Here is a 26,107-nt window from a genome sequence, read left to right on the forward strand (position 1 = left end):
GCCTTGTTCCCCCACTGATTAGCCAAATCCTTTTTGAAGAAACAGTTGGCCTGAACAAATTGAAAGTTTTTCAAAGCTAATGTCAATTGAACCACCCCACTAACTAGCCCAAACCTTAGTTGGACACTCGGCTATTACATGAGCCCATTACAAGCCTGCAGACCAGACTGAGAAGAGAGCATGTCTTCAGCTAAAGTATTGCCTCGTGTAATTTGTTGTGTATATTACTCCCGGAACTCTGCACCACTGTATGCTTGCAGAATTCATGTCCCCCGCAGATTTCTCTGCTTCCCTGCAGAAAAATGATTTCTGACAGTGAAGCAAAGGAAAGCAGCAAGAACAGTCACGCGCCACTCCCCAGAAGCAAGGGTGCATCATTTTGGGTGCCTGGAGCAGCCAGCAGACAGGAAAATCACAGCAGTGGGGATTGGGACGGGGACGCCCTGGACGGTGGCTCCTCCCTGTTCTGGGCTCAGTTGCTAGTCTCAGATGGGCTGGCAAGAATAGGACTTCCTCCTCCCTGTAAAGAGCAGCCAGGGCCAGGTTAGACCCACTCCCAGGAAATCAACCCCAGTTGCAGGAAGCTCTGCACTCCCCTCCCGTTCCTAGTCCCCATCACTCCTCAGCCACAGGGGGAGGGGACACTGTATGGTGAACTACTCCTCCATCTGGCCAATCCCCCTGCATCCAGACCCCACTGACCTCCCCACAAAGCCTCATCCCCCTGCAAGCAGAGCCCACACCCCCCAAGCCCCCAGCACTCAAACCCCCACTCCACTGAGCCTCACCTCCTGCGTCTGGAGCCTCCCCAAACCCAGACTGCCCCACACAGAACCCTCTCACCCCACACCTGGATCCCCCACACACTAAGCCCCTCCACACTTGTATCTACTGGGCTGAGCATGTGTGCCCCATACCTCAATTGAGGGACAAGGCTGGGTGTGCGTGTGACAGACTGTCTCTCTCGCTTGCTATCTTGATGCACATGGCATGGAGGGGGAGGGGGAGGGGGAGGGCCCCATGTCGGGGGAGGGATAGCTCAGTGGTTTGTGCATTGGCCTACTAAACACAGGTTTGAGTCAACCTCAAAGAGGCCATTAAGGATTAGTTGGAGATCATCTGCACTGAGCAGGGGTTGACTAGATGACCTTTCTGCGGTCCTTCCAACCCTGATAGTCTATGAAACATCAGAGGGTTAACCTGGCAACTAAGTATTTGGGGCAGGCCTGGCCTTGTTAGGGTTGGTCACCTCATCACTGATCCTTTCCCGTGGGCTGGGGAGTGCTGCAGATATCTCCTACTCCATGCAGCCTATAGCCGGTGCTCCCCACTGCCATGCTGGAGAATCACATTTATTTGTTGAAATAATATTGAATTTGCAAATTTTAAAATATTGTGTGCAGAATTCTCTCAGCAGTAGTATATATATTTGGGCCAGTGATTAAGGTCTTTGTACACCAGTCTGGCAGTATTCTAAAAAATAGGAGGCTAATTTTAGGCTCCTAAACCATATTTAGCCACCTAAATAAGTGGCCTGTTTTCAAGGGTGCTGCACACCCAATAGTTAACTGAATTCACTTGGAAGTGTCAGATGCTCAGCATAACTGAAAATCTAGTTGCTAAATATGGACTTAGAGGCTAATTTAGGCTCTCTTTGTTTGACTATCTTGGCCTATGTTGTGTGTGGTGTGTGTGTGTGTTTATATATATATATAATATGTGTGTGTGTAGTATGTGTGATTATGCATACTATATATAGGGATGCATTGGGAACTACAGACTGCAGGGCATGTGTACACCTATGCGTTGTACAATATATTTTCAAGTACTCTGTCGATGCTGTAATGTTCTGCATTGCAAGAGAACATCACCTTTCTTCAGCAGACTCCCATGCAATAGCAAATAACCACTCTATGCTCAGCTCACAGAAGCAACAGAAGAGAGCTTAAGAACTAGTTCACTTCCTGACCACTGCAGGTTTGATCCTTACGAAGTGTCTATGCACGTCCATCTAGTAAATTTATTGTGCGTAGGTAAATTATCAACCCTGCTCTTCTACCCACCTTGATCTGGTCCCTATCCCAGTACCTGGGCCAACCCACAGGTCCCTGTACCCATCCCCCATCCCTATAGTAGTTACCCCCTCCCCACCCAGGGGAGCCAGGCCAGCTCACCCTGGGTCCCTGTAGTAGTCCCCAGTACTGCAGTAAGTCTATCCTCCCGCGGTCCATACACCCCACACCAGATAGCTGGGCTGCCCCTCTCAATGTGCCCAAGCCACCGCCCTTGTAGTAAGCTGTCCCCCATCCTTGCAATAGCCGTCACATCTCCCCAGTCTCTGTACCCCAAGGAAGCCCCCGGCCACCAGCCTCCCCATCCCTGATTAGCCAGGCCAGCCCAGCCAGCCCCAAGTGCTTTAGTAGCTGTGCACCTCGCGTCTCCATATCCCCCACAGGATAGCCCCCCATTACTTAGTAAACAGGCCTCCCAGATACACCCTGATATCTGTAGAAGCTGCCCCAATAGGCCCCCATCCTATAGTAGCTGTCCCCCCAGGGGTAGCTCCCAGTACCTGCAGTAGCCCACCCCCAGGAGTCCCCCATACCTATGTAGCTAGACCCCCCAGCTCCATGCACTCCCCCAGACAACATCCCAGTCCCTTAGTAGCCCACCCACCCGGTGCCCCCTTAACCTATAGGCTAGACCCCCAGCCCCCCGACAGCACCCCCCAGGGATAATGCCCCAGAAGCCCCCCGTCCTGTACTAGCCTGCCCCCACATGGTAGCCTCCAATACCTCTGGCGTTGGACCTCCCTCGCCCCCGACAGCCCCCGGTCCTGTAGTAGCCCACCCTCCAGGTAGCCCCCAAACCTATGCAGCTAGACCCCCCAGACAGCCCCCCCGGGAAACACTCCAGAAGCCCCCGGTCCTGTATAGCCCACCCCCCAGGTAGCCCCCACACCTATGGCAGCTAGACCCCAGCCCCCCAGACAGCCCCACCCACCGTATAGCGGCTGGACCCCCAGGTACTGTAGTAGTTGGCGCAGCACCGTTCTGAGACGCACCAGCGGCGCTGTGCCCTTCAGGTAGTTGGTCCATTTGAAGAAGCCAGCCCTTGTAGGTGTCGGAGCCGGGCCCGCGGGGCGGCCGGACCCCAGCCCGGCCCCGCCGCCCCGCCCGCTGGCCCGGCTCGCTGCCCCGTCATGGCTGGGCGCGGCGGGGCGGCCGGGCCCGGGGTTTCTTGCAGGCCAGCACGGGACGGCGCTGAGATGGAGACCAGCCCGCGGGTGCTGCCGCTGCACAGCGCGGCCGCCTTCCCCATAGACCGGCCCGCGCGCGCTCCCCGCTCCGCCCGCCGCCGGCGGCCGGGGCCGGAGAGAGCAGGGGCGGGGCGCGCGCTCACGTGACCGGCCAGCGCGCCCCGCCCCCGCGTGTGCCACTAGAGGGCGGGGCCTAGACGAAGCAGGGCGGGATAGGACACTACACATGAGGGCTAGGGGCCCCTAGGGGCTGCGCTGGCAGGGGCGTGGTTGGGGGAGGAGCCATGGCAGGGCGGGTGGGACTGAGTGGAGCGGGGTTCCCGGAGCGGGGCTTAGACAGGCGGGGCGATAGACACAACTGTAAGGGCTGGGGCCCCAGGGGCTCTGCCTGGGCCAGGGCATGGATAGGGTGGGGAGAGGCCATGGCAGGGGCGGGGCTGTCAGCAGAAGGGCGGGCCAGGACAGACAGGCAGAGACTCCTGGAGGGGGTCTAAACAGAGCAGGCGGGCTAACAACACATGAGCTGGGGGCCCTAGGGGCGCTGCGCTCGGGGCGGCGGATAGGGTGGAGGAGGAGCCATGACATGGGGCGGGCTGCTCAGCAGAAGGGCGGGCCTAAGAGAGAGTGGGCGGGGGTCCCTGGAGGGGCGGGGGGGGGGGGACTAGACAGCAGGGCAGGGCTAGGACGAACCAGGTCTGGGGGCTGCTCTGGGCAGGGGAGTGGATAGGATGGGGAGGAGCCATGGCACGGGGCGGGGCTCCTCAAGGGAGAGGAGGCGGGGCCTGTCTGAAGCAGAGCTGGGGTGAGGGTGTACCTGCCTTGGAGCCTCAGTTCCTGGCCCAGACTGACCCCAGGGCACCTGCTCACCTGCCCTCTGTCCCTGGGCTGCTCTGACGGGATCCTGGCAATGGGCTCACCCTTGGGTCATGCCTCCCTGGCCAGCCACCCCGTCCCCGAGGCTGGGCCTTGCCTGACCCACAGGCTCCCTGAGGGACCAGCTTTAGGCCTATTCCACCAATTCCCCCAAATCCGGCCCACGCCTAGTGAGAATCCCTTCCCTGGCTAGAGGCGCCTTTTTAATTTTTACTCACCTGGAGTCACTTTGGGTCTTCAGTGGCACTTTGGCGGCGGGTCCTTCACTTGCTTTGGGTCTGGAGAGAGCGAAGACCCACCGCTGAAGTGCCACTGATGACTTGGAGCACTGCCCAGTGAGTACAAGCCCCGCGTGGTTTTTTTATATGTTTGTTTTTGGTTTTTGGTCATCCCTGCCGGGGCCCCGTCAAAACTGTTTGAATTGGGCCCCGCACTTCCTAAAGCTGGCCCTGCATGGGAGGCCACCTACCCACTAGAGTTGCCAACTTTCTGATGGCAGAAAACCAAACACCCTTGCACCTCTGCCCCACAGCCTCACCCTTGCCATGCCTCTTCTTTGAGGTCTCGTCCCCCCCACTCCATCCCCTCTCCTCCATCGCTTGCTGTCCCTCACCTTTGCTCACTCACTCATTTTCACTGGGCTGGGGGGCGGGTTGGGGTATGGGAGGGGGTGAGGGCTCTGTCTCAGGGTAAGGGCTCCAGGGTGGGGCCAGTGATAAGGGTTTGGGGATATATGTGGGGCTCCAGACTGGGGGATGGGGCTGAGGGGTTCAGAGTGTGAGAGGGAGCTCCCAGCTGGGGCAAGGAGTTGCGGGGGTATTGGCTCTGGTCTGGGGTTGCAGGCTCTGGGGTGGGGCCGGAAATGAAGGGTTCAGGGTGCAAGAGGACACTCTGGGAGCGGGGTGGTGAGGGCTCTGGCTGGGGGTGTGGACTCTTGGGTGGGGCCATGGATGAGGGTTTTGGGGTGCAGGAGAGGACTCCGGACTGGGGCAGGGAGTTGGGTTCCAGGAGAGAGTGAGGGCTCCGGCTGGGGGTGCAGACTCTGGGGTGGGGCAAGGGATGAGGGTTTTGGGGTACAGGATGGGGATCTGGGCTGAGGAAAGGGATTGTGGTGTGGGGTCCGGGCAGGGGCCGATGGGTTCACAATGCAGGAGGGGGCTCCGAGCTGGGGCTGAGGGGTTTGGAGTGTAGGAGGGGGCTCAGGGCAGGGTCAGAGGGTGGGGTGTGGCAGGGAGTGCAGGATATGGGCTCTGGGAGGGAGTTTGGGTGCAGGAGGGGGCTCAGGGCTGGGTCAGGGATTGGGGTGTGGAAGGGGATGAGGGCTCAGGGAAGTACTTACCTCAGGTGGCTCCCAGAAGCAGCGACATGTCCCTCTGGCTCTTAGGTGGAGGGGCCAGGGTGTTCTGCCATGCTTCCCCCATCTGCAGGTTCTGCCCCCACAGCTCCCATTGGCCGCGATTCCTAGCCAATGGGAGCTGTGGAGCCGGCACTCAGGGTAGGGGCATCGTGCTGAGACTCCTGACCACTCCTGTGCCTAGGAGCCAGAAGGACATGCCTGCTGCTTCCAGGAGCTGCGTGTAGCCAGGAGCTGCGGCCAACTGGACTTTTAGCAGCTGACCGGAGTTGCCAGAGCCTCTTTTCGACCAGGCATTCTCTACTGCCTGTCAATCCTACTGCCCACCCAGCCCTGCTGCCTGTGGGGCCTGAGCCATACAAGGCCTGCCGAAGGTCTCACCTTGCTGTGCTGGATGGTGATCCATCCCTCTTCAGATAGCCCTCTCTTAGGGTGGACCTGTACGAGTGTCTGCCTGTCTCTATACCCCCATCCCTTCTCCTGGCACCCACCAGTAGGCCCTGGCTGCATTAGAAAAATGTGCCCTGGTGTAACTACATCAGTGTCCATCTAACCTGATGCCCTGACCTGGACCTGCTGCCTCAGGGAAGGAGCAGGAAAACCTGTAGTGAAAAGTTATATCACCCAGTAGTGCTAGCCCCACACAATCAGAAACCATGAGTGAGACTTCAAAAAAATAATAACGTTGGCTTAAACATCAGGTAATTTAAAAAAAATATCAATATCGGGTTCTGGTTCTTTGCCTTCTAGGTTTTGAACATTTAGGGTGCATCGAGATCATTTTTTCATGCTTTCCTCTGCAACCACAAGGTCTAGAAATTGACTCCTGTTTTAAAATGAAAGCTGAGACTCTACTGGCTTCTGAGGCATTAGAGTTCACGTGTCAAGCCTTAATCTGCAGCTAGGAGGGCTGGAAACTTACATACCCATACCTAGATTCTCATGTAATCATGTGACTCCAGGAGCTGGGGCTTTAAGAAACACATAAATGGACAACAATTAAATTACAAGAGTTGTCAACACTGGCGCTTAACACCCATCATCTTTAATAACATGCACCAGCTTCACAGTGTAGAATGCAGCCTCTCGTTTTTCCACCTTTGTTTCCCTCGCTTTATATTTTTTCTTTAAAATAAAAAACATTAAAAATATGGCAAGAAAATGCACATACAATTTTTTTTCAATAATATCTAAGCAAGGATGGCACTATACACATATCATACTGGGGGGAGGGATAGTTCAGTGGCTTGAGTATTGGCCTGCTAAACCCACGGTTGTGAGGTCAATCTTTGAGGAGGCCATTTAGGGAACTGGGGTAAAATTCTGTCTGGGGATTAGTTCTGCTTTGAGCAGGGGGTTCGACTAGATACCCCTGAGGTCCCTTCCAACCCTGATATTCTATGATAACATCAAATGGCTATAAAGCCATATATAAGGAGTGTGTCTTCTTGCTCCTCATTTCCTTTCTAAACTTGTCCGAGTTCAGGGTTGCTAAGACTTATTGTATTATATTGACCGTGGTCAGTCTGAGCCAGGCAGTCCATTACAGTCCTGATTGATTTACCCTGCTACTGATCCTTTAGCTAGCACTTAAGGTCATTTTCCATGACACACACATCCATACCACTTGAGCACCTACAACAGATTAATTTATCCTCACAATGCTCCTGTGAGTCAGGAAAGTATTTTTATCCCATATAACAGATGGGGAAACAGAGACTCAGGCTACGTCTACACTACGCGCCGTTTCGGCGCGTTAAAATCGATTGCTCGGGGTTCGATATATCGCGTCTGGTCTAGACGGGATATATCGAACCCAGAGCATGCTTAGATCGATTCCGGAACTCCACCAAAACAAACAGAGTTCCGGATTCGACATGGCGAGCCGCGCACATCGATCAGGCGCGGTGAAGACGGGTGAGTAAATCGATTTTAGATATTCGATTTCAGCTACGTTATTCTCGTAGCTGAAATTGTGTATCTAAAATCGATTTTCGCGCGTAGTCTAGACTGGGCCATAGAGGGCTTTTTTTTAAGGCCCAGGTTTTGAAAGGTATTTAGGCACCTAAAGATGCAGACAAATGTCTAGTGGGATTTTCAAAATTGCCTAAGCACCTAGCCCCTATTGAACTCACCTGCCAAGTTTTCCCAAGCTACTGGTGGACTCATAACTCCTATCTGAAGCCACCATTCCCAGTAGTAAAGGGAGATGGAAGGGTTGACGTTTTGGTCAGTAGTTAAAAAACAAACAAACAAAAACACCATGGGGGCTTCAGGAGCGGCGCCAGGGTTTTTGGCACCCTAGGTGCAGGGCAGGCTCTAGCCATTTCGCCGCCCCAAGCACAGTGTCATGCGGAGGGTCCGCTGGTCCCGCGGCTCCGATGGACCTGCCGCAGACGTGCCTGCGGATGCTCCACCAGAGCCGTGGGACCAGCAGACCCTCCGCAGGCACACCTGCGGGACGTCCACCGGAGCAAAATGCCCCCCTGTGGTAACAATTATAGCATCTTTCCGATAATGGGTTACTGGGTTGAAGTAAGTTACTGACTACTGGTGAGGTGGAAGGATAGGGTGTCTGTGGCTTTTCTTGGTTTGTAGGTGGGGTTTTGGGTTGCCCTCGGTTGTAGGGTTATGTCAAGGTTGCCCTCGGTTGTCTGTTTGAACTGCTGGCTTTCTGTTCCTTGAAGTCTGCCTAGCAACTGATTTGACTGCCTAGCTTGTTTGATAGGCAATGAAACAAACAAAAGCACTGATACCTGTGTGCGATTGCTGGCTGGTACTTAAGTCCCAAGTGTTAACAAAAGACCTGAAGTTCTCTTTAATGACTGCTAAAATGCAAGCTGCTAAAAGCAGCAGAAAAAAACTTCCGTGCACTTTAAAACCAACCCTTTCCCTGCTAATCCCTAGCAGAAAAAAAGAATTAATGTGCTTGTGGCTTTTGGATTCAACTTCCCAATACCCGCTCCTACAATAAACGTTTCTCAAATCTGACTAGAGTGTCAACATCTGAGTGTTTACTGTGAATACTCCCCCAACTTATACCCAGCTTGGATCTTACTCGCTGCCACCAGAAAATTAGGCTCTATCCGCCTGGGTCCCCAAATTCCTTGGGGAACCCCTCTCTCTGCCTCCTCCACTTTCCCTGGGGACCCCCAAGACCCAGACCCCTGGGTCTCCCCTATCTCACGGAAACAAGTTCCTCCCCCTTGTCTCCTCGTTATCTGCTCCCCCGCTTCGCTCCTGGGTGAGCCTGGTCGATGCAGTACTTAACTCCTTGAAGGCAAACAAAGAGGAAATCACCCCCCCCTGAGGCGATGCCTTCAAATCTAGTAAAGCTATATAAAGAGATTCCTCTCCCCTTTCCTAGACTCACCAGAGAAAACCAAAAACCTCAACCAGGTTTTAAAAAGAAAACTTTATATAAAAGAAAAGAAAACAGACAAAATACTGCATAAGAACTCAATACAGGCTCTTGCTTATAAGAAAAATGAATAACAGTCTGATTTAAAAAGGCCCAATTAAACCAGTCCAGCACAGTACAACACACCTGTAAATAACACACAACATATAACAGCCTATTGCCTTTGCCTTTGTACTCACACTTTGTAGGAAAATGTTAGAAAGAAATAGGAGTTAGCAGGAAAGCTGTTTCCTCCATAGCTGGGAAGAAACAAAAGACCCAGAGTACACAATTCCGCGCCTGACTTAAAAAACCTTCTTGATGGTCTCTGGTCAGGTGTGGTTCCCTTGTTCACCCTTTACAGGTTAAAAGAAAATTACCTTACCTTACCTATCTACTTATGACACCCCCCCCCCAAGATCCGGCACCCGGTCGCCTAAATGGAAGCGCCGCCCCTGGGGGGCTTGTAACAGCAGCCACTAAAGTCAGTAGAAACCTACCCCAGCCATGTGATGGGGTATAAGCTTTGGTTACCTTGACCCAGGTGAGGTCACAGGACTGAAGCCAGGAAATACCCATCAGTCTCAGAGCTGTACTCCAGGCCTGCCTTTCAGAAGTGCTGAGCACACACAACTCCAAATGAAACTAGTGGGAAGGCACCAGTGCTCATCCTTGGAAAATTAGGCTTGTGGACTTTCCCAGTCCCTAGGGCTGCTATGCAGCATTTAGACAATCCAGATAAATGCACTTACTAATGTAAGTGAGGAAACTCACCAGTACAAGCACCCTGCACCACAGCACTGCACTGAATCTGCAGTGGGACACAGAGCCCTTCTCTTGTCCCTCTGGCTCCTGGTCTGTGAGAGACTCACAGCTCACATGCCTTGGGCAATTTTCCTGCATGTCATGAAGAGCCACAGCTGCAGGCAGCAGACATACCAGCACAGCCCTTCCTTCTTAGCCCCATCCATAGCTGGTGAGACACTCTTGGGAGAGAAGGGAAAGGAAACCACCTCTCCCTGCACTTTGTCATGTGTGGCTGTCCCCGGGATGTAGGAGCTTTGTAATATAGGCCAGAAAAGGAGGAAAGAGGAGCCAAATACTCAGGTCTATCTTGTGGAGCTAAGGTGGGAAGAGGTAAATGTAGAGGCAATGTGGCCTAGTGGATAGGGCACTGGACTGGGACTCAGGAGACCTGGTTTCAACTGCCACTTCTTTGCTGGGTGACCTTGGGCAAGTCACAGCCCACTCTGTGCCTCAGTTTACCCATTTGTAAAATAGGGATACAGACCTCCTTTGTAAAGTGATTTGAGATCTATGGATGAAAACTGCTACGTAAGAGGTAGGTATTGTTATTACTAGCCAATGTTGATGGAGCGGAGGAGAATGGCAGAACTACAAACACCAAGTCGGACTGGCCTGCACACTGTGGAGCAGGCAGCTGATATATTCCATCATCTTTTGTCCCAGGCTACAAACAGACAGGGTCACAGCCTAACATTCTTTCTCTGCCCCTCCTCTGCCTTCCATGGGAGCTTTTCCTGAATGAAGGTTACAAGATTTAGTCCTAACAACAACCCCCTTGCACACACACAGTCACCCCATAAGGTGGACGTTATCACTCCCATTTTACAGCTGGGGACACTGAAGCACAGAGAATTGATGTGACTTGCTGAAGTTCATGCCATGAGACAGGGCAGAGAACAGAACCCAGTAATCCTGATTCCTCATGCTGTATACTAGCCACTCAGCTGACAGACATTAACCTTTCATAGTCTATAAAAGATTGAAGGCTGGGCCATACGTGTTTGGAAACAAATTCTCTTGGACTTAAAACCCAGATGTCATAATAATGTGCCTATTGTTAATGTACTCCATCCTCAAACAGAACCTCCACTAGCACACTAAGGATTTAATTCTCCTGCCCACAGGAAAAAGTTTTAACATAATGAAGTTAAGCAGAATTTGCAGAACAAACAGCTTGTTTACATAGGAAAGTTTTACCATTTATACATGTAACTCTTCTGCCAGGTGGAGCTGGCAGCAACCAGGGCTAGGTTCAATACCTAGGGGTTACTTTTCAACAGTACAACCCAGGACTGGCTCAAGCCCCCACCCAGCAACCAGGGAAAATTACACACCACCCCTGGGCACCTCTGGGAGGCAATACTTCCCCACTCACAAGCAGAGTCTGAATGTAGAAAAGGAACTTTTAATGAAAGGAGGGAAGTCACATGACATTAGTTAGGGAAAATGCCACAAGCAGGACTCATAAACATAAAACTGTGAGCAGGATACCCAGGCCAGAGTGCATGGGGCAGAGCCTTCTGCCTCATGTTCGTGAGTTCTGCAACCAACAGTTCCTTTTCTGTGCCCCTCTCTGCTTCCTCACCATACCCCACTCACAGTGGTTGCCTTTGGTCAGTGAGGGCCCAGGGTTCAAAGGTGTGAGTTCACCTCCCACGCAGGGAAGAAGGCACCTTGCTTGCTTTGCCATCTAAGCGCTTACTCTGGCTGGTCATCCACCCCATTTGTTCCACTCCAGCCACTGCCTCACCATGCCATTCACCTGCCTCTCTGCAGGTCAGTCTCCTGAGGTTTTACTCAGCTCTCAGTGATTTTCAGCTCTGGGGTTGGGCACTTAAAAAACCCAAAGGCTCCTAATAGAGCTTATTTAGCTCTACCTTTGAAAAGTGGGGAGGAACTGGTTAAACCAGACTGGGGATCCTTAAGGAGAGTCCGTGCCTCCTGGCTGGAATACCTGTCCCCACCCCTCTTACTATCACAGGGCTCTGGCATGTGAGCCCCTAGATTAATGAGGTCCTTTCAGCTGAGTGTCACCTCTCATTTGGGACAGGTTAAGCACAGTTCTGCTCCCCTTTGCTCATACAATAAATACAACAACATTGATAACAACTTTTCACTAGCCCTGCATTCAGTACTAAAGTGATTTGTAACCCAACCTCAGCCAAAGTTGATCACTTTGATCAATATAGCTCTATCGGCTGGGTATCTAGGCAGAGTAGGTGTGTTCAAGTAAATACAGTTTGCCCCTGAAGTCTCTCCCCCTCCCAGGTAGCTGTCAGGGGAGAACTCATTCAGACCCTGCTTATATACAGCTCTAGTTATACTGGGATCTCACACACACACCATGTGGACACTTAGTCTGGTGCAAAAGTGACTTTTGGGGGGAGTTATCATAAATCCCTTCCCAAGCATGTTAGCGGACTGGAGAGCCCCATACAGGCCACACCGTGAGATGCTCCTGTGTCCTTGGGGTGAGGCACCCTTTTACCGTTTCTTGTTTTTAATATTTATCTTTTTAGTATGTGTTTCACATCTTCCAGCAGTAGGGGGAGCCACATGCATAGCTTAGAGCAGAGGTTATCAAACTGGGGGGCAGGCCACCCTGGGATGTATTCCCGGGGGGCATGAGAAGCCTTAGGGGGGAAAAACATATGCACACATTTCAGCCACAACATTGAATAACTAGCAAAGCTGATTCTTCCAGCCATATCAGGTCCTCAGCTGATACTGTGCATTTTGACAGAGTTCTGTGAAGCTTGCAGAACAAATATAGAGTTGTTGCCATCTGTATATTGATCCATTTGCTAGCACATGGTGAGCACATTTCTTTGTAAGCATCGACCACACTCACAGTTTTGTTTTTGCTCTTATTACAGTGAATCATTGGCTCCGTTTGAATCAATGTCTTACTGGTTTTAATATTTAGTGAGAATTGCAGGTTGATTTTTTTAAATTGGTATAATTGTGAGTTACGAAATGAACCAGTTAACCACACACCTGAGTGATAAACCAGAAGTAAGCAATCAGGCAGCGGCAGAGACCAAAAAAACCCAAACCAAAACAAAAAAAACCCAGTACTGTGTTAAGCATGAACTATTACAAAATAAAGGGAAAGTTTAAAAAAAGATTTGACAAAGTAAGCATAGGCGTGTGCATGGGGTGTGCCAGGTGTGCCCAGGCACACCCTAATGCAGGGGTGGGCAAACTACGGCCCAGATTCGGCCCCTCAGAGCTTTGGATTTGGCTCTCGGGACTTGCCCCCCGTGGTGCCACAGGGCCCGCGCTGCTCTCAGAAGCGGCCAGCACCATGTTCCTGGGGGCGTCAGGGAAGGGAGGGGCAGAGGGCTATGTGCGTTGCTCCAGGCACTGCCCCCATCAGCTCCCATTGGCTGGGAATGGGGAACCGCAGCCAATGGGAGCTTTGGGGGAGGTACCTAGAGGCATGGCAAAGGCAGCAGGCAAAGCTCTGTGCCCCCTCTGCCCCAGGGGCCGTGCAGGGCAGTGGTGAGCGGTGCAGTGTGGGGTCAGGGCAGGCAGCCAGGGAGCGCACCACTGCCACCATGAGCCACTTTAGGTAAGCGACACTGGGCCGGAGTCCAAACCCCTCCAGCACCCCACCCCCCAACTCCCTGCCCTGAGCCCCCTGCTGCACCCCTCCTGCATCCCAACTCCCTGCCCTAAACCCCTGCTGCAGCCCTCCCGCACCCCAACTCCCTGTTCTGAGCCCCCTGTCGCACCCCAACTCCCTGCCCTAAGCCCCCTGCCTCCACTCTGCACCCCTCCTGCACACCAACTCCCTGCCCTAAGCCCCGTGCCTGCACCTCTCACCCCAACCCCCTGCCTTGAGTCCCCTGCCACACCCTGCACCCCTCCTGCACCCCAACCCCCTGCCCTGAGCCACCTGCCTGCACCCCGCACCCCTCCTGCACCTCAACCCTGTGCCCTGAGCCTCCTACTGCACCCTGCACCCCAACTCCCTGCAACAAGCTCCCTGCCTACACTCCGCCCCCTCCTGCACCCCAACCCCCTTCCCTGAGCCCCCTCATATGCTTTGCACCCATCCTCTGCACCAATCCCTTTCCCTGAGCCCATTCCTGCACACCGCACCCCATCCCACACACTGCACTCCCTCCCGCACCCCGACCCCCTGCCCCGGCCCTGCATACAATTTCCCCACCCCGATGTGCCCTTCAGCCCAAAAGTTTGCCCACCCCTTCCCTAATGTCTCAAAAAAAAGTAGCTTTGCATATTAATTTAATCACACAATACGCTCTTTTTGTTTTAAAGTATAGATTGTTGTATTATGCAATAAGCGCCGAATTGCTTAATATAGATGATGCAGAAATGTATAGAAAGTCCACGTTTGCTCGCAACATGCGTCCCCACTACTGCAGCGCTGCATTACCATTGGGTCTCCTCTCCCCTTCCGACTACTATTCTAGAAAATTCTTTGACCTATATAAGCGGCCACGTCAGGCATGCCCAGCAGAGTGTCTACAGTGTTTGTAATCTTTGTCGCTTATACGCTACTGAAATAGCATAACGAGCCCGTGGCTTTACGTTTTAATTCAATCTTATGATGCCCCCTGTTAACTTTAAAATATGGATCGGTTCGTTGTTAAGATAAGAAAAGGAAAATTAGAATGGCAGATACTCCGTCATACAACAAAAAACAACTGACAATATCAATATGACAAATTTCAACAACCTACACACGCATATTCACACAAGATAAACATATACACTCAAATACTTAACATACACACACAATTTCAATTTCAGAAAAGCGGATTTCAGCTCCCTTAGATTTCAGCTCCCTTAGAGAAATGATGGGCAGGATTCCCTGGGAAGCTGAACTGAAGGGGATGGGTGTCCAGGAGAGCTGGCAGTTTTTTAAAGAAACCATGCTCAGAGCACAGGAAAATACCATACCGATGTGCAGAAAGAACAGCAAGCGTAGAAAGTGCCCAGCATGGCTTAGCAGGGAACTCAGTGGTGAGCTGAAGCAAAAGAGGTAAGCTTACAAAAAATGGAAACTTGGACAGATGATGGGGAGGGCATATAAGATTCTACCTGCAGGATAGAATCAGAAGGCCAAAGGCCAATTTGAGTTGAAAGAGCAAGGGATGTGAAGGATAATAGGAAGGGATTTTACAGTATGTAAGCAACAAGAAGAGGATTAGGGATGGTGAGTCCCTTACTCAATGAGGCAGGTATCCTAGGGTGGAAAGATATGGAAAAGCTGAAGTACTCAATTCCTTCTTCACTTCAGTCTATGGCAGGATCAACTCCCAGACTACTACACTGGGGAACACAGAGAGAGAGGAGGAGAAGCAGCCCACTGTGATAGAGGGTCAGGTTAGGGACTACTTAAAGACGTTAGACGTGCACAAGTCTATGGACCGGACGACTGCATCCGAGGGTGCTGAGGAGTTAGCTGATGTGATTGCGGAGCCGTTGACCATTTTCTTTTGAAAATTCATGCCGAACAGGAGAGGTCCCAGAGGACTGGAAGAAAGCAAATATAGTACCTATCTTTAAGAAAGGAAAAAAGGAGGATCCAGGGAACTACAGACCAATCAGTCTCACCTCAATCCCTGGAAAATCATGGAGCAGGTGCTGAAGGAATCCATCCTGAAATCTTAGAGGAAAACAAGGTGATCAGAAGCAGTCAGCATGGATTCACCAAGGGTAAATCATGCCTGACCAACCTGATTGCCTTCTATGATGAGATGACTGGACTTGTGGATGGGGGCAAAGCTGTTGATGTTGTATACCTTGATTTTAGTAAGGCTTTTGACACGGTTTCCCACAGCATTCTCATCAGCAAATAAGGAAGTATGGTTGGAGGAATGGACTGTGAAGTGGATAGAAAACTGGCTGAATCAACGGGCTCAGCGGGTAGGTATCAATGGCACACTCTAGTTGGCAACCAAGTAACAAGTGGTGTGCCCCAGGGGTCTGTCTTAGGCCCGTTCTTATTCAATGTCTTCATTAATGATCTTGATGATGAGATAGATTGCACATTAAGTAAATTTGCAGATGACCAAGTTGGGGGAGTGGTGGACATGCTGGAGGGCAGGGATAGGATTCAGGGAGACTTAGACAAATTGGAGAAGTGGGGCCACAAGAAACCTCAAAGTTCAACAAGGACAAGTGCAAAGTCCTGCACTTAGGACAGAAAAACCCCATTCACTGCTACAGGCTGGGGACTGTTGGCTAAGTAGCAGTGCTGAAGAAAAGGATCTTGGGGTTACTGTAGATGGAAAGTTGAAATGAGCCTACAGTGTGCTCTTGTAGCCAAAAAGGCTAATAGCATACTGGGCTGTATTAGTAGGAGTGTTTGCCAGCAGATCGAGGGATGTGATTATTCCCTCTATTCGGCACTGGTGAGGCCGCATCTGGAATATTGTGTCCAGTTTTGGCGCCACACTACAAAAAGGACGTGGAACAATTGGAGAGAGTCCAGCGGAGGGCAACAAAATTATTAGAGGACTAGAGCACATGACTTATGAAGAGAGACTGAAGGACTAGGCTATTTAGCCTGCAGAAGAGAAGACTAAAGGGGATTTGATAGCAACCTTCAACTACTTGAAGGGTGCTCCAAGGAGGAGGGAGCTAGGCTGTTCTCAGTGGTGACGGAGGACAGAACAAGGAGCAATGGTTTGAAGTTGTAGCTGCGGAAGTCGAGGCTGGATATTAGAAAAAACTTTTGACTAGGAGAGTGGTGAAGTATTTGGAATGGGTTACCTAGGGAGGTGGTAGAATCTCCATCTTAGAGATATTTAAGGTCCGGCTAGATCGCACCCTGGCTGGGATTATTTAGGGAAAGTGGTTCTGCCTTTAGCAGGGGGTTGGACTAGATGACCTCATGAGGTCCCTTCCAACCTTTTGATTCTATATTCTATGATTCTATGAATTGACACAAAGTATTAGCAAAATGATGCAGCAGCATTGCCAGAATCTTAGATTTGAAACAACTCAACAAAAATAGTTAGCCTCAGGCAACACCTCCGAAAACTAGTAAACGTTGCCTTATAAACAGCCTGTCAGAACGGATATTGGCTGCATGACAAGAAAATGACGTCGTTGCCACCTTGTACCATAGTGAAGCAGTACGCTTCTGCCCGCAACGCAGCGCTGGTGTAGGTAGGATTACCATATTTGATACAATGTGATTGTCAGAGAGGTATATGGCCCATTAAACAATAACTGATTAAATGTGTCTGTGAAAAAGTTTGAGAAACCTTGGCTTACATTTCTTTGGTGACATGATGTAATATTCAATATTGACAACCTCAAACATTCAGAACTCATGATTCTGCACCAAAATCACTCAATATCTGACCTATCATCCTCATCTCAAAGGAAACCTGCAGAACACTTCTAAAGATGAGCCTGGGAGCTTGAATGCAAAACCTTGCTAATATAAAAATCATGATCCTCATAAAGATACTGATTATGGTCAATTACAACAACCTGCAACTAACTAATCTCCTTTTGTCCTGGGATTACAAGGGAGTTAATGGATTTATCATAGTATAATTCCTCAGTCTGAACCTTAGAGTTCAAATATGAGTACTAGCATAAATTCCTCTAAGCTTATTTACCAGCTTAGATCTGATAGCGCTGCCACAGCCAAAAATTCCAGTGTTTGGCTCACTCTGGTCTCCCCAAAACCTTCCCTGGGGGACCCCAAGACTCAGATGCCCTGAGTCTCACCACAAAGGGAAAACCCTCCTCCCTTGTCTTCTCTTTACTTCCTCCCAGGCTTCCCCTCCCTGGATGGCCCGGGATGATCACCCTATTTCAATTCCTTGAAATGCAAACCAGCGAGATCAGGTTTCTTTCACCCTCACTCAGAGTCCCTGCAAATGCAAGCTTTGTAACTCTAACACAAAGAGATTTTCTCTTCCCTCTGTCTTCTTCCTCCACCAATTCCCTGGTGCTGCAGACTCAATTCCCTTCAGCCCCAACTAGGAAAAATCCAACAGGTCTTAAAAAGAAAGCTTTATATAAAAAGAAAGAAAAGACATAAAATGGTCTCTGTATCAAGGTGACAATATACAGGGTTAATGGCTTAAAAGAAAACAAACTGAATAAACAGCCTTATCCAAAAAGAATACAATTTAAACATTCCAGCAAACTACACACATGTAAATACAAAACAATATAAAACCTATATTGTCTTATACCTGTACTTACAACTGGGAAACAGAAGATTAGAAAGTCTGGAGATAGAAAGATCACTCTCAGAGCCGAGAGAGCACTAGAGACACAGACAAAGGACACACACCCAAAAATTCCCTCCTGAGCTTTGAAAAATCCGGTCCTGATTGGTCCTCTGCAGGTTATTTGCGTTCCCTTTGTTAACCCTTTACAGGTAAAAGAAACATTAACCCTTAGCTATCTGTTTATGACAGGGCTGCTTCACCCTGAATGGTCCCCTTGCATATATGCTAAACTATATGTTAGATCTAGTGTTTAGCTGTGACACTGTTCGTACCTTTTCAGACGTGAAGAAGAACTCTGTGTAGCTCGAAAACTTGTCCCTCTCACTAACAGAAGTTGGTTCAATAAAAGATATCACCTCATCCACTTTGTCTCTTTTAAATAATGTGACAGCACAAGGGTTTGTATAAAATCGTGTGTCTCTGTAGAGAAACCCCATCACCCTGTTTCTTTTCAAGTGTTCATAGAATCTCAGGGTTGGAAGGAACCTCAGGAGGTATCTAGTCCAACCACCTGCTCAAAGCAGGACCAATCCCCAGATAAATCTTTACCCCAGTTCCCTAAATGGACCCCTCAAGGACTGAATTCACAACCCTGGGTTTAGGACTCAAACCACTGAGCTATCTCTCCCAAAGTGCCATCGTAATAAGTTCAATAACAGATTTGCAGACATTTGACATCTCTACTTAAAAATGACCTGACAACTTTCCAACAACCGCTGAAAAGTGCTTTTTTGAAATGTTCTTTATAAGATAGGCGCCTCCCATATGATTTCATATTGTAAAGTTTGTCTTTAAGTTTAAACTAATATATACTGAAACTTCTGTTTCTATTTGACATTGACTCCGCTTATGCATAATATGTGTTTCTTACTTTACTAATCACTTCCTTATGTGGGAAGTGTGAAACCAACAGTCTTGGCATGATTGTCCTAGTTTTGTGGCTGTGTTTTATAATCAGTTGAATTACTTTTAAAAATGTTAGCTACATTAATTTCTTTGTATGCTGTGGCTTTCTGAACAGTTTAAAGAGCAGGATACATCATTGCAGCTGGAATTGTTTTCTTGATTTAAAAACTGCAAATAAAAAAAGTTGGGGGATATTTTTGAAAGTTAGGTTAATGCAAATATCAAGTATTTAATCATGTAACTTTTTAAATAGGTTGTTTTTTCATAGATATCTCAGATTAATCCATACAGGGAAATACAACTAGAAAGTTCACGTTTTTTTTTCTTTTTTAAGCTGTGGAGCCTTGGCCCTTGCAACATGAGGGGAAGGGGACCCCGAGTGGCTGCGACTTACAACTCCCAGGTTCAGGTCATTGACCATAGGGGTCGGCGCTGCGAAGTTTCCTGTCAAGTCGGTCAGATGGTGATGGTCAGGAACATTTCCCAGGAACCCCACTCTGCCTGGTGGCCACGGTCCACAGCAGCATGCCTCCTAGTCCTGCGCCACCTCCCGCTGCCGCTCCCAGGGCAGGAGCCAACATCAGGCTTCGGCGATCTGCAGAGGACAGAGGTGGCAGGCGGCATCCAAGCGCCTGAACCATGGGGGCCCAAAGCAACTTCCCACCCCTTCACCCAAGCTCTGGCTGCTGCTGCGTGGGGGATGTGCCTGGCCAGGAGCTCATGGGCTGCAGATTAGTGGGAGCCAGGAAAATTGGAACCTGAGCAGGAGGTGGCTGCACGCTCAGATGCTGCCTGCCGCCTCTGACCTTCGCAGATCACCAGAGCCCTTCGGGAGCAGTAGTGGCGGCAGTGGCAGCTCATACACCCGGGAGCCACAGAACTCAAGTGCGGCAAGGGAGGAACCGGGGGGGGCACATGGGAGCCACTTCCCGAAGGCATCTGCTGCTGCCTGCAGGAGCCCTGGTGATGGTGGTGAAGGGAGCGGCCGCTCCCTGCTCGTGGTGCCGCTGCCTTTGCAGGGCTGCTGCCCCTCCTCTGTACCGCATCGGCTCCTCCATGGCTGAGGATCGCCGCTTTTTGGTGCCCCCAACCACTTGGTGCCCTAAGTGACTGCCCAGTTCACCTAGTGGTTGCACTGGCCCTGGGTGGAGCAGGGCTGAGGAAGGGCAGAGGGAGCTGGGAGCCCAGGAAACTACAGACCAGTTAGTTTAACTTCTGTGCCAGGGAAGATAATGGAGCAAGTAATTAAGGAAATCATCTGCAAACACTTGGAAGGTGGTAAGGTGATAGGGAATAGCCAGCATAGATTTGTAAAGAACAAATCATGTCAAACCAATCTGATAGCTTTCTTTGATAGGATAACGAGTCTTGTGTCTAAGAGAGAAGCGGTGGATGTGGTATACCTAGACTTTAGTAAGGCATTTGAAATGGTTTCGCGTGATATTCTTATCAATAAACTAGGCAAATACAGCTTAGCCCTAGAGACTATGTTTTTAAGGGGTGCACTCAAGATGTGTCCATGTGGACGTCCCCCTTTCCCAAAATCACATGCGACCAGTTCTAGTATCAACCCTTCACCCGCCAGGGCACCCTCCAAACACCGAGTGTAACAGCTCCTTCTCTCTCTAGATCACAGCTGATACAAAAAACCCTGGGGCCAGTTCACACGCCTCTTACCTGAGGAGCTAAAAGACCCAGAGAGAAGTGGAGGCTGATTCACTGACTACCTTGTCCCTAGAGATATAGTCTTCTGGGGATTTCTGAGCCTGCCCTGTGTATCTATCCCCTAAGACAAACATTTGCAAGGTCACTAGGAGAAGGCTGTATTCCTTATGTTAACCACAGCAAACCGAACAGGTGTGGCAGGGGGAAACACTTAACCCTTAAACCCTTCCATTACATAAGAATGGCCATACTGGGTCAGACCAAAGGTCCATCCAGCCCAGTATCCTATCTACCGACAGCGGCCAATGCCAGGTGTCCCAGAGGGAGTGAACCTAACAGGTAATAATCAAGTGATCTCTCTCCTGCCATCCTTCTCCATCCTCTGACAAACAGAGGCTAGGGACACCTTTATCCAGAGGGAAGCCAAGTGCTCACCTACCAACCACAATACCTGCCGGGCTGGCTGCAATACAAGGGATCTAGTGTCACAATTGCTATGAGGAAACCCATAAAGTTGCTCAACAGCCTTTGCTCCAGAATGTCCTGTTGCCAAGTGAGAATTTCCCAATTTTCTCATTGAGGATGTGGGAGGGCCCCTGGGGAGGGAAGGTCGCTCAGCCTGCAGCTGTGCTTGAGCTATAAAAGCCCCTGGACTGCCCCAGCGCAGACACCAGGAGAGCTCCCATTGTCCAAGGGGTGCTGAGAAGATGATGCTATGGGAGTTCCTGCTGTTGCTGCCCCTGCTTGCACGGAGCTCAGGTACGTGGGGACAGGGATTCTGTGGAAGAGTTTGCAGATGGCTGTGTGGGTCTCTCAGCCCCAGTGCAGGACTGAGTTTGGATTCACTGCCACATTTTGGGGAACTGTTTTCAGGCAGATGCTCATGGGTTGGGAACCAGATTTTCCTCTGCATTGTGACCTGCACTTCGCACAGTGTGGCCGCTGCAGTCTGCACCAATGACAGTGACACAAACACTGACCGTTTGGTTTTTGAAAGGGTCTCACTGAGTTCTCTGTTGCCCGTCCATTCTGCAGGAGTTCTCTGTGCCCTGACTGAGCGACACTCCCTGCTCCCACCAACCCAGGCCTGCCCCCAGGCTCAGCCCATCCATGTAATTTAACTTCTATGTTTGGGGGCCAGCTCCAGTCAAGCCAACGGGGCCATGCATGGGGGTGGGGGCAAATTCTGTGCTGGCCCACGGAGGCATCATTTCAGATTGGGGGGGAGGGACTTTAACGTGATTCCAGGGGCTACTTAGGCAACTGAAAACTCTCCTTTTTTTTTGCAGCTAATAACTGCAATAATAATAACAGTAAGAAGAATAATTATCTCTGACAGGAGCATTGTATCTAATTCCGATATCTAGAAAGAAAATTAAATAAACATTCGACCCGCTCAGCTCTAATACTAACATGTTCTGACTTCTTGTGGCAAGTCACTTATGGGACACTGGCTGGGTTTAAAATTGTCATGTCTGGTCTTACTCAGATACGCTTACTGAAGTCCGAAGGGACCATCGTGATCATCTAGTCTGACCCCCTGCACATCGCAGGCCACAGAACCTCCCCCACCCACTCCTGTGCTAGACCCCTGAGCTCTGGCTGAGTCACTGAAGTCCTCAAATTATGATTTAAAGACTTCAGGTGACAGAGAATCCACCATTTTCACTAGTTTAAACCTGCATGTGACCCATGCCCAATGCTGCAGAGAAAGCGAAAAACCAGCAGGGTCTCAGTCAATCTGATTGGAGGGAAAATTCCTTCCTGACCAGTAATATGGTGATCAGTTAGACCCTGAGCATGTGGGCAAGATCCACCAGGAAGACACCTGGGAGAGAATTCTCTGTAGTAACTCAGAGCCCTCCCCATCTAGTGTCCCGTCTGCAGCTGTTGGGGATTTTTGCTCCAGGCAGTCGCCAATGGGCCATTCACCATTCTAGGCAGTCCTGTCATACCATCCCCTCCATAAACTTATCAAGTTCAGTGTTGAAGCCCGTTTTGTTTTTTGACCCCACTGCTCCCCTTGGGAGGCTGCTCCAGAACTTCACTCCTCTTATGTTTAGAAACCTTCACCTAATTCCAGTTCATATTCATTTGTCCTGGGGTCCACACTGGCACTTAACTTAAATAACTCCTCTCCATCCCTGATATGTATCTCTCTGATGTATCTATAGAGAGCAGTCATATCTCCCCTCAGCCTTCTTTTGGTTAGACTAAACAAGCCAAGTTCTTTGAGCCTCCTCTCATGAGGTCGGTTTTCCATTCCTCGGATTATCCTAGTAGCCCTTCACTGCACCTGTTCCCATTTGAATTCATCCTTCTTAAACATGGGACACCAGAACTGTGCACAGTACCCCAGAGCGTGAGCCCTGTGGGCTCCTCCTGCCCAAAGATCTCACACTCTGGGGCTGACACAAGCCATGACACACAGGGTGGGGCAGGAGGCCAGCCCATGGGATAGAGCCTGGTGCTGCCAGCGCTGCACTGGGAGAGGTGGGGGTGAAGGGAGACAAAGCAGCATGGCTCCTCTGTCTGCTGCCAGACAGCACCAAGCTGCCAGGTCCTGTGGGCACGCAGCACCCCTGCCAACTGCAGGCACACCAGGCCTGCTCCTGGCCCCTCGCCTGAGCCCAGCCTTGCCGCCCCGGCCAACAGCTGGGAAGAGCTGATGGTGATTGATGCCTAATGCTGGTGCCCTGTGGCGTGAAAGGCACACTACTCTCTATGAAGCCAACAAGTCCAGCAGATCCAGACGTGCGCATACACAAGGCAACCATGTGCCGCTCCCCTGCTCCATGCCCCCTAATGGTGGAGCTAGTCAGAGTCACCCGCCCGGGCCCCTGGGCAGCACAACCCTGGGGACACTTGCACCCACTGGCAGCCAACTTTAGTGCAGCCCCAGGGCACAGCGACACATTACCAGCAGGAGTTAGCACTGGTGCGTGCGATGCCCATGGCTCCTTCACCAAGGGACCCCAGTGGGGCAAATAAAGCTGACGACTGAGATACCCAGCGCTCAGACCCCTCCCACACTGCGAGGCAGCATGCCCCTGCACCTGCTCGACGAGTGACTGGCAAATCTATTTAATCACCTAAAAAGAGTTAAGGGTGACTTGATTAGTACCTTATCATGGTGTGAATCAATATTATTGGATAACCGGACTCTTCAATCTAGGAGAATAACAGAGATGATAATTAACCATTGGAACAATTACCCGGGTACGGTGGATTCTCCCATCCACTGACAATTTTAATAGACAAAACTGGATATATTCTAAAAGCTCTGCGTGTAGGGATTATTTTGGGACCAGTTCTTTCGGCTTGTGTGATACAGGAATCAGACAAGAAATCACAGGTCCTTCTGGCCCTTGGATCTGAAGAAATGTCCGGATGGATCCTGCGCCCTGAAGTGGCACGATGTGAAGTCTTTAACACGGTCAGGCGGTATTTGTATGCCTATTATTCCGAGTGGATCACACCGTCTGAGACCTTCCTGAGACACACATGGGGTTTCCATATGGAGCAGAATGGAAGAGCCCCCGTCACTTCCACACAAAGGTGTTATGGAAAATGCTCTCAAATGCTCCCAGAGAGGAGATCTGCTCTTGTGACCCCATAACTGACCTACACAACTTCCTGGGTGGCTCTTTGGACTGTTCTCTCTAGGGGATGTATCCCGTAGGAACCGAATAGAAATCCCAACAGAAGCAGGAGGGCCTTTTCCATCCTGAACCCTGAGCATTTGTTTATGTGACATCAACTTTGGTGAAAGACCCTCACCTCTGGAGCCATAAGCCCTCTGTTAATCCCCAGTGCTGTCTGGGCAGAGGAAGTGGAAGCTTCCCCCATAATGTGGCTCAGCTCTGACCAGGAGGAACCACCTGTAGTGGTGAGACTGGAGCTCCTTCTCTGTGGTCAATATAATCCTCGGCCGTTCTGTTGTGGATGGCAATAGAGAGCCAGTTAGCGCCAGCTGCGATTCTAATAGTTTGGGAACGGGAATGGGACCCCCAAACTCATTTCACATGGGCCTCCAAGCAGATATTAGGTGGTAAGAACATTGGGCCACCACCCTCCTATTCTGGATTCAGACCAGTGAGGGATGTGTAAGCAAAGGTCTCTTTATCCTCAGCCATCCAGACCCCAAGCTCTCTCTCTTTTGTGGCTATTTCTCTTGTTTACTAACAAGTCCACATGCATGAACATTCTCAGTTTGCTTTTCAGCTCTGGACTGCATTTAGATACCGGGGTCATTAAAGCAGATTGATGCCAGTAATGGGCAGGTGTTTGGAGTGAACAGCGCAGGCAATATTTACATGCTGCATGGAAACAGTTGGGCCCAGTTGCCTGGCTTCTTGAAACACGTCACGGTTGGTCCTTCCGGAGTCTGGGGTGTGAACAACAACAATAACATTTACAAGCTTGTGTGAGGAAGCTGGCAACAGGTCACAGGTAACTTATGAGCTTTGATATGTCGTGGGGACGACAAAAGGCGCCTCTGTTAGGATCCTGCGTCCAGTTCCAAACTCCAACCCCAGGCTGATGTCACAATTCCCACCAGATGGGCCACTCTCAGGATCTGANTTTTGCCTCAGTCTTCACAGACAAGGTCAGCTCCCAGACTGCTGCACTGGGCAGCACAGTATGGGGAGGATGTGAGCAGCCCTCAGTGGTGTAAGAACAGTTTAAGGACTATTTAGAAAAACTGGACATGGACAAGTCCATGGGGTCGGATGCAATGCATCCAAGGGTGCTGAGGGAGTTGGCTGATGTGATTGCAGAGCCATTATCTTTGAAAACTCATGGCAATCAGGGGAGGTCCCGGATGACTGGAAAAAGGCAAATATAGTGCCCATCTTTAAAAGGGGAAGGAGAACCCAGGGAACTACACACTGGTCCGCCTCACCTCAGTCCCTGGAAAAATCATGGAGTTGGTCCTCAAGGAATCCATTTTGAAGCACATGGAGGAGAGGAGGTGATCAGTAACAGTCATGATGTATTCACCAAGGTGAAGTCATGCCTGACCAACCTGATTGCCTTCTATGATGAGATAACTGTCTCTGTGGATATGGGGGTAGGGGTGGACGTGATATACCTTGACTTTAGCAAAGCTTTTGATACAGTTTCCCACAGTATTCTTCCTAGCAAGTTAAAGAAGTATGGCTTGGATGAATGGACTATAATATGGACAGAAAACTGGCTAGACTGTCAGTCTCAGTAGGTAGTGATCAGTGGCTTGATGTCTAGTTGGCAGCCGGTATCAAGTGGAGTGCCCCAGGTTTTGTTCCTGGGGCCGGTTTTGTTCAACATCTTCATTAATGATCTTGGTGATGGGATAGATTGCCCCCTGAGCAAGTTCGTGGATGACACTAAGCTGGGGGGAGAGGTAGTTATGCTGGAGGGTAGGGATAGGGTCCAAAGTGACCTAGACGAATTGGAGGATTGGGCCAAAAGAAATCTGATGAGGTTCAGCAAGTGCAGAGTCCTGTACTTAGGACGAAAGAATCCCATGCTCTGCTACAGGCTGAGGACTGACTGGCTAAGCAGCAGCTCTGCAGAAAAGGACCTGGGGATTACAGTGGATGAGAAGCTGGATATGAGTCAATAGT

The 26,107-nt window shown here is 50.4% G+C and overlaps 1 pseudogene; it reads left to right on the forward strand.

Annotated features, from left to right (window-relative positions):
- The first annotated feature begins 21,102 nt into the window (after positions 1-21,102).
- The window catches only part of LOC142045856 (fish-egg lectin-like), a 7,712-nt pseudogene continuing 2,707 nt past the window's right edge, over positions 21,103-26,107 (forward strand).

This window comes from Chelonoidis abingdonii, chromosome 22 (assembly GCF_003597395.2).
Source record: "Chelonoidis abingdonii isolate Lonesome George chromosome 22, CheloAbing_2.0, whole genome shotgun sequence".
Lineage (NCBI taxonomy): Eukaryota > Metazoa > Chordata > Testudines > Testudinidae > Chelonoidis > Chelonoidis abingdonii.